The sequence below is a fragment of the Ixodes scapularis genome, unplaced genomic scaffold, assembly GCF_016920785.2.
Source record: "Ixodes scapularis isolate PalLabHiFi unplaced genomic scaffold, ASM1692078v2 PGA_scaffold5__190_contigs__length_132052651, whole genome shotgun sequence".
In the NCBI taxonomy this organism is placed as follows: domain Eukaryota; kingdom Metazoa; phylum Arthropoda; class Arachnida; order Ixodida; family Ixodidae; genus Ixodes; species Ixodes scapularis.
Window position 1 is genome coordinate 29581268 of NW_024609880.1, and position 7750 is coordinate 29589017.

The 7750-nt window shown below is 46.4% G+C and overlaps 2 non-coding genes across 2 annotated transcripts; one reads left to right on the forward strand and one right to left on the reverse strand.

Moving 5' to 3' along the window:
* Window positions 1–2596: 2596 nt before the first annotated feature.
* On the forward strand, window positions 2597–2668 carry Trnaw-cca. Its single transcript has one exon. It is a non-coding gene; the product is annotated as a tRNA-Trp (tRNA).
* A 1780-nt stretch (window positions 2669–4448) lies between these two features.
* Window positions 4449–4520, reverse strand: Trnaw-cca. Its single transcript has one exon. It is a non-coding gene; the product is annotated as a tRNA-Trp (tRNA).
* Window positions 4521–7750: the final 3230 nt, after the last annotated feature.

Here is a 7750-nt window from a genome sequence, read left to right on the forward strand (position 1 = left end):
CTCCAATTACAGAACTATGGATTTCTTTTTTTTTTTTTTCTTTATAACGCATGCAAACGCAGTTTCATTGCATATATACTTGGCTCTCGACAAAAAAAAAAACTAAGCGGCGGTATTGTTTGGGAGCAGTCAGACGGCGTGGTGTCGCCGGTACGTCAGACAGAAGAAAGGAAGACCCTGTGTAGGTATCTTTTTGGGGGGAGCCTTCTATTTATAGCGTGTCGGCGGCGGGCAACACAGGCGGGCACGTCGCCAGGCCCTCTATTTATACGCGAGGGCGGGATGGCATGCGCTGGAGGAACGAACGCGCGAACGTGAACGTCCCGCCGGCGCCTTGTCGCACCTCCGCCGCCATCTACACCCCGTCGCTATTTGGTGGGAGGTCACGCGTTTATTCACTTATTTCCTTTTCTTTCGTTCCTCTTTTAAATTGCGGAAGTCACGTCGGGATTAGGTGTGGTAACATAGGAATCTCACCAACTTCTTTGTCGAGAATGAGGTTCGACATCGAAACTTGAGATCGGACATGCTTCGTCAAAGTTTTAGCGAAATTCGACAAAGTTCGGTGTTTAAACAGCGTTGACCGACTTCTACGAAAGAGGTCTAAATTTCGCTAAAGCCCTAATTTATACAGATACTCTTATTTACATCGTCCCCAAGCGTCTCCGCTCCTCCGCAACGACGCGCGCATGCGGACGTGCACCCAACCTGCGCAGGAAGTGTCCGCCATTGGATTCCATGAACTCTTCGCGGCTTTGAGTTGCTCGCTCTCTCAAATCTAGGCTCTTTAACCAGAATCATGGACAGCGGCGGTTACTCTTCAGAACACGTGTCACGACCGTGAAGCGCGCTTCAGAGAATGGCGCCACCGCCGGCGCTCTGCACACTCAAAAGGTTACACCCGTAAGGGTGTAAATTAGCTTGACCCAAAACTAGTCCAAAAGGGTGCGGGCGATCAAAGCGAGGCTTCAGAGATACCTTTCGCCATCCTTCCATCAGTCCACGCAATAGTTCACAGGCACCGCAGGCACCAAGCACCGTACACGCACACACAGACATACACGACAAATACAAACGCCACGAAGCACGCATGAGACCACTATCATGCCTCGTTGAACGCTATACCGCCTTAAATATGCATTATTACGAGCAATAGTTATTCGACACACTCACCATGGACAACCTCCACTACTTGAAGATGGATATATTAACACGATAGAGTTAAGGAGCTCGTGTCGCAGATACGCCGGCCTCGGTGGCGTCACAGAAAAGCCGGCGTCGGTGGCGTGACGCGAATCCTGATTGGTCGATAGGGTCATGACGTCACAACCACGTGACCTCGCGCGGTAATTTCAAACAAGCCACAACGCTAACGTTAAAACGTGACGTCACGCGTGGAATGAAACTGACTAAAACACATGACATGTAATGCAAATTAAAGGTTGCCGCACGTCTCAAATTATTTCACTTTGTAAAGTAATTAATTAGCCGTAAAGAAACATTTGAAGAATTTCAGGCGGGATTCGAACCACGACCCTCCGGTTGCTAGCCTCCAGACACGCTGCAGACCAGGCCCACGCAAAGCTTTTTCTTTTCTTTTTTATTTTAAGGTTACGCGAGGCACGCTCACGGGGCGAATAAGCAGGCTTTGCGAACGGGGCCCGATAACAAGCTAACGCGTCCTCCGAGTTTCGTCGCTTGTTTTGCAGCACTGCACCACAACAACCTTCTCAGTTGTTTTTTTTTTTTTTTTTTCAAACCCCTTTTACACCCTGCTACAAATGAAGGGTGTTCCATGTAAGAACAGCATACTGTACAATTATAAGGGGATGCTGAAAGGGTGTATATAGCCACGGGTGTAAATTTCAGGATTTACCCTTTTTTAGGCCCACCAAGGTGTAACAATTTATTATACACAGTTTCACTTCACGTCCCGAATGCCGGACCGCAGCCGACGCTATAGACTCCGATGGAGCCAATCAAGCAGCGTCAAAAATGCATCGTCATGGCGCTCGTCGTCTTTGCGCGTTTGCTGTGACCGGCTAAACCAATCACGCATAGAAGAAAAAAGGGCGATCATTCTGCATGATTAATATAGACCTCTGCATCGCTTATCACCCGGGCGAAAAATGCTGAGTCACTGAGCCGTGGACGCACGCGCAGGGTCTGATACACCGCACAGCAGAGCAACAGCGCTTGCTCAGAAGGTGTTGCACAGCCCAGCAGACAAAGATGGCAGCGCGCAAAAAGCGATTTTTCGTCGGTCGCGGTCGGTAGTGTGATACGCAGGTATAATATGTGATCTTCAACATTGAGGCACTCTAGGGTTCTCGTCTGCCGTGATATATATATATATGTATATATATATATATATATATATATATATATATAGAGAGAGAGAGAGAGAGAGATATAGATATAGATATAGATATAGATATAGATATAGATATAGATATATATAGATATATATAGATATATATAGATATATATAGATATATATAGATGTATATAGATGTATATAGATACCCCCCCTTACGGCGGTTAAGTAATCTATGGTCCTCACCATGCAGTGACAGGCTCTGCGCGCCCCGCCAATGACTCGGTGGCGCAACGGTAGCGCGTCTGACTCCAGATCAGAAGGTTGCGTGTTCGAATCACGTCCGGGTCATCTATTCTCTTTTTTTTTTTTTTTTTTTTCTTTTGACTAGGCAATTTTTGCTTTGTGCAAAGCTCAAGTTTCTGAGGCGGGAAAGCCAAACCGCGGTGAGTGCAGGGATTCTGAAGTCGGTGACTGGGAGCCCCTCCCACCTCTTTCCACTGTAGCAGAGCGAACGCTGGAGGTCGCCCCCTCTCCAGCGTTTGCTCTGCTACAGTGGAAAGGGGTGGGTAGCGCGCCGATCGGACTTCCGCGACAAAAGGGCGCCGTCGTCGCGCACAAATACTTCAAACTATTGAACACGATTTCAGTGGCGTCGTGGCGGCGTTGAAGACTCTGTTGCAGTATTTGGCAGTTCATACGTTTGAAAGTCTTTGTCGTATTTGTTTTCTGTTTTTTTTTTTTTTTTCAGCACGCTCTTTTTTTAATGTAATTATTCCTAAAATAATTCGAGCTGCAACAAAGTTTACTTTGAGTTACGAACGAGGCGGCGTGTAATAACTGATTTATATAAAAAAATATATATATACTATGCATTGATTTTTTATTGCACACAGAAAACCTCATATAATATTTAAATCATATCATTAAGATTGACGAAGAGCCTGCATGCCAGGGTCTTGGTTTATTCTCCGAATTACACCTTCAACACTACCGCCGTTTACTCTGTTAATGGTAGTATGTTTGAAGATGTTACTTGCGAGTGCATGTTTTTTTTCATACCGGCAAGGTCGTTAAAAGAACACGTACAAACAAGACTGAAAAAAAAGAAGAAAGGTAATTCGACTTGAAAGAACTGGCCATCGTTCCCTCGGTAAAAAAATACTACACTAAACGTATATTGATTTCGCACTTTCATGAAACAAAAAGAGGTAAGCTAAACTCCGTTTCAATGTCATAACTTGGTTAGTGATGAAGGTTACATTTCCAGCGGTCCAATCAGAGCATCGGAAAGCGGCACGTTACACAGCGCGCCGTCGGCGTAAGCTAGAGCTATACTTTGTCTCACCCTACGATGGACTAAAAGCAAAAGCTACGAACCATCAGATCCAATCACGAGCCAATTAGAAATCGCCTGGTCTTTCGCTTCGATGAACGTTACTGAGTAATTCATCAATTTTACATTGCAAAGAAAGCCACGACGTACAGGTTCTTTGGAGTGCCGAAGCCATAGAAATAATGCAGCGCATTTTGATCGGGAGCATTATTCGTTCATCCTTAATCAATGTTAAGCATGTCATAGTTTAGCGTGGGACGTGATTGGACCTGGCGGCCCGTAGCTTTGGCCTTTAGTCCATCGTAGGATGAGACGAAGTATAGACGTTACATTTCAGGCTTTTCTTTTGGCATCGGATGTCCACGGTGAATAGATTCTAGATCTATAGCCAGTTGCCATGGATGATTGGATGGATGTAAACTGCTGTACTTACAACACAGTGGTCAGATTTTGTCGGCAGCAGCAATGGATCGAGTAGCGCGTTGATGAAAAAGAATTATAGGGAATATTCACTGGCGGCCAGAGTTGTGTGTGCGCAACTGCTAAACCTGTACTGACGGAGAGCTTCCACAGTTCTTTTGCAACGTGCATCCCGCACCATCAAGAGTGCCGGTATTAGCAGCATATTAATGTGAGCTCGTTCTGAGCATGCGCTCTAAACATCGCCATCAAATATGGCTTCCCCCCAGTGAATAGTACCTTAAAACTATAATAAAAGACTACTTAAGTATACTAGAAAGGAAATTACCATGCTTTAATCGACTGCCTAAATTCAAAAGCAGAAATAAAAAAATCTGACCCGGACGTGATTCGAACACGCAACCTTCTGATCTGGAGTCAGACGCGCTACCGTTGCGCCACCGAGTCGTTGGCGGAGGCGCGCCTCGCACACAGACCTCCGAGCAAGAGTGAAGTGCTTTTCGACCTATTTTTTTTTTTTCCGTTTTTCGATGGGATTCCCCTCACTTCCTGTTTCAACCGCGGGTGTATCTCAAAACGTCCCATTCGCGTTTGAACCTTGCGCATTTCGTCCCAGTCTCATTTGGTCCTTCTTGTTTGAACCTTCTCATAAGATCTGAATCGTGTTTTTCGCCACTGGGCACGTTCTCATTTTGGCCGTTATCTGAAAACGTCTCATTCGCATTTTGACCGTGCGCATTTCGTCCCATTCTCGTTTGGTCCGCCTTGTTTGAAACTTCTCATAACATCCAAATTGTCTTTTTCGCAACCGGACCCATTCTCATTTCGCCCGTTCGCGCTACGAACGAATGGCACGCACTAGTTCGGCATGCTTCTAACGTTGTTATGCCTTCGCGGCTTTGTTGATGAACCTTACCTTGCTTGGGCCCCCAACATATCATCAGATATATGTTATGCGTAAAGGTACGCACTGAGAATCGTACAATGACGCCTGCTTCCCTTCCTCTGAGCAAACGAGAAAAAAAAAGTGATGAACATTTAATTTGGAAACTTTGTTTGAACAGAAATAGCGTACATAATAGGCAGTGGTTCTCAACCACTGATGTTTTGCGACCCCTTGTAGAAAGGCGGGGATGGTGGAAGACCCCGTTCGGGGTGAGGGGAATAGAAAGGTATAGGTTATCGTGATAATGATTTAATAAATAAATATAACTTATTGCTAGTGTGAAGTAGGCTTATCTCATTGACATACACACGATTGTACTTACCCGAAAATTGGAACGTTTCTTCTCAACGTGAAGAAAGACAACTAGTATTGCCGTGCTTGACTGATGAGACAGGGCATCACGGACCCCTAAGATGCCTTCGCAGACCCTCATTTAGGAGCCACTGCATTATAGAAGTGATGTCATTGCCCCCAGTCGAGAGATCTCAAACAACGTGACATTTCGGAATATAATCTGAAAATAGTTGGTCTGTTTTATTGTCAGCTAGTAGCTTTTTCATGACGACCTCGACGCACTGCTAAAATCCTTAGCAGAGAGAGAGTATACGCCTGTTGCGTGGCACACAGACACACACGCACGCAGAAAATATGTCAATGTATTTATTCATATTACCCTAAAAAAACTATTTTGGTATGGAAAGAGTCAAGTGCGACGGGTCAAAGCGAGATATTTTTTTTTGAGAATGGCTGTTTTGAAAACGGCCAGGTGAGAGGGGTGAAACGAGAACGGGCCCAAATGAGGAGGGCTGGAATGCGAAAGACGAAACGGGAAAGGTCCAAATGCGGCGGGTCAAAGCGAGAAGATCTTTTTGAGAGAAAAAAAGAAGAAGTTTGCGGCGGGGACGAACGTTTTCCACGAAGGCTCCGCATCTCGCACCGAACGACGCGAAAATTTTCCTGTTTTCCGGAAAAGACTGATACCACGGAAGGAAGGAGGACGAGAGGAAAAGAAGGATAATACGGAAACGTGAGTGGGTCGCATATTACCGGCAATATCGACATTTTAGAGACAAGCCTACCCCCACGCGGGGATGGCATGGAGATGGACGAGACGGCCGCCGATGGCGAGAAAAGAATAGGCGGAATACCCGAGAGGGGTTGGAATTACATTATTAGAAAAAAGGATAAGAAAGTCAGCTCGTCCACCAGCGATGTCAAAAACAACATGGGGTCAACCGAGGAGCAGAAGCCAAAAAGGAGGAGATTCGGACCGATGCCGGGAGACGAGATAAAAATTACTGTTAGACCCGAAAAGGGTCTGAAACTCGGAGACACCAGAGAAGGATCCGTAGGCAAGGCACTAATTAAGGCCATCCGAAGAAACCATGCCCTCCGAGATGAGGAAATCACAACAAGAATATTGAAAGGTACCAACGCCATAATAGTCAGCACGAAAAGGGAAGACATCGCGAAAGCGGTGACAGAAATCGAAGAACTTGAGATCGAAGGGAAGAAGCACAGCTTCAAAGCTAAAGTCATCATGGAGGACACGGTAAAAGGAGTGGTATACAGAGTCTCTAAAGAGTTTACAGACGAAGAACTGGGAGAAAACTTCAGTGTAAGGGGCAAGTACGCCGACATTGAAATAATAGAAGCCAGAAGAATCAGGGATACGGAAGTTGTGGTCCTCACTTTTAGCGGGGACCGTTTGCCAAACCAAGTGTGCTTATACGGGCAAATGGCACACGTGTGGGAATACAGGCCGGTGAAGCAAGTATGTTTCGTCTGCATGAAGCCGGGACACAGGAGTGACGTATGCCCCACGCCAGACGCAAAGGGGTGCCGAAATTGCGGCCGAACGCACGCGGAAGGCGAAGAGAATTGCAGGGCAAGATGCGCATTCTGCGAAGGGGAACACCCCACCGGGGACAAGGAGTGCAAAAAGCGATACAAAGAACCGACGAAAAAGGTGCAGCCCAAAACTACTGATACACTGACCGACGTCAGCAAAAAGAAGGCGTGGGCGGAGGCGCAGAGCAACATAGAAGACTTCCCTACGCTGAGGTGGGTTACTGGGCAAGCCAACTACCCCACAATAGAGGGAGAGAAATCGGACAAGCAGAAAATTTCCGAGATGGAGGAGACAATTAGAGAGCTAAAGAAGGTGGCAGAGATACAAAGGGAACAATTTCAGAGAACAATGGAGATACAAAGGGAACAATTCCATAAAATGGAGGAGCAAAACGCCAAGATGGCGGAAACCATTAAAAGACTGGAAGGAAACTCTTGGAGACAAGAAGAGAAGCACAAGAAAGAACTGGAGACTCTCCGAAGACGGTGTGAAAACAAAACGGACGAGCCGAAAACTCAGCCGAAGCCGGCAGAGGCACCGAAAAAGACGCCCAAGGAAAGAAAGGGTCCGCTCGAGGAAAGAAAGGAGCAACTAGACAACAAATTCGAGAACAAGTTTGAGCTACTAGAAAGCAAATTCGAGCAACTGGAAAACAAATTCGAGCAAAGATTCGCTAAAATTGAACAGATGCTCGCAAGTTTACTGGACGGGGCGGCGGGCCCGCCTAGGAGGAAATGTGCAAAGGACGGCTACGAAAGCGATGTCAGCTGCGTGAGCAACGAAGGAGCCAAAGCAGAGGCAAAGCAACCGTATGGAAGGTAGGCTTCTGATATGGCAGTGGAATTGCAGAGCCTACCGAGGAAAACGAAGCAATTTTAC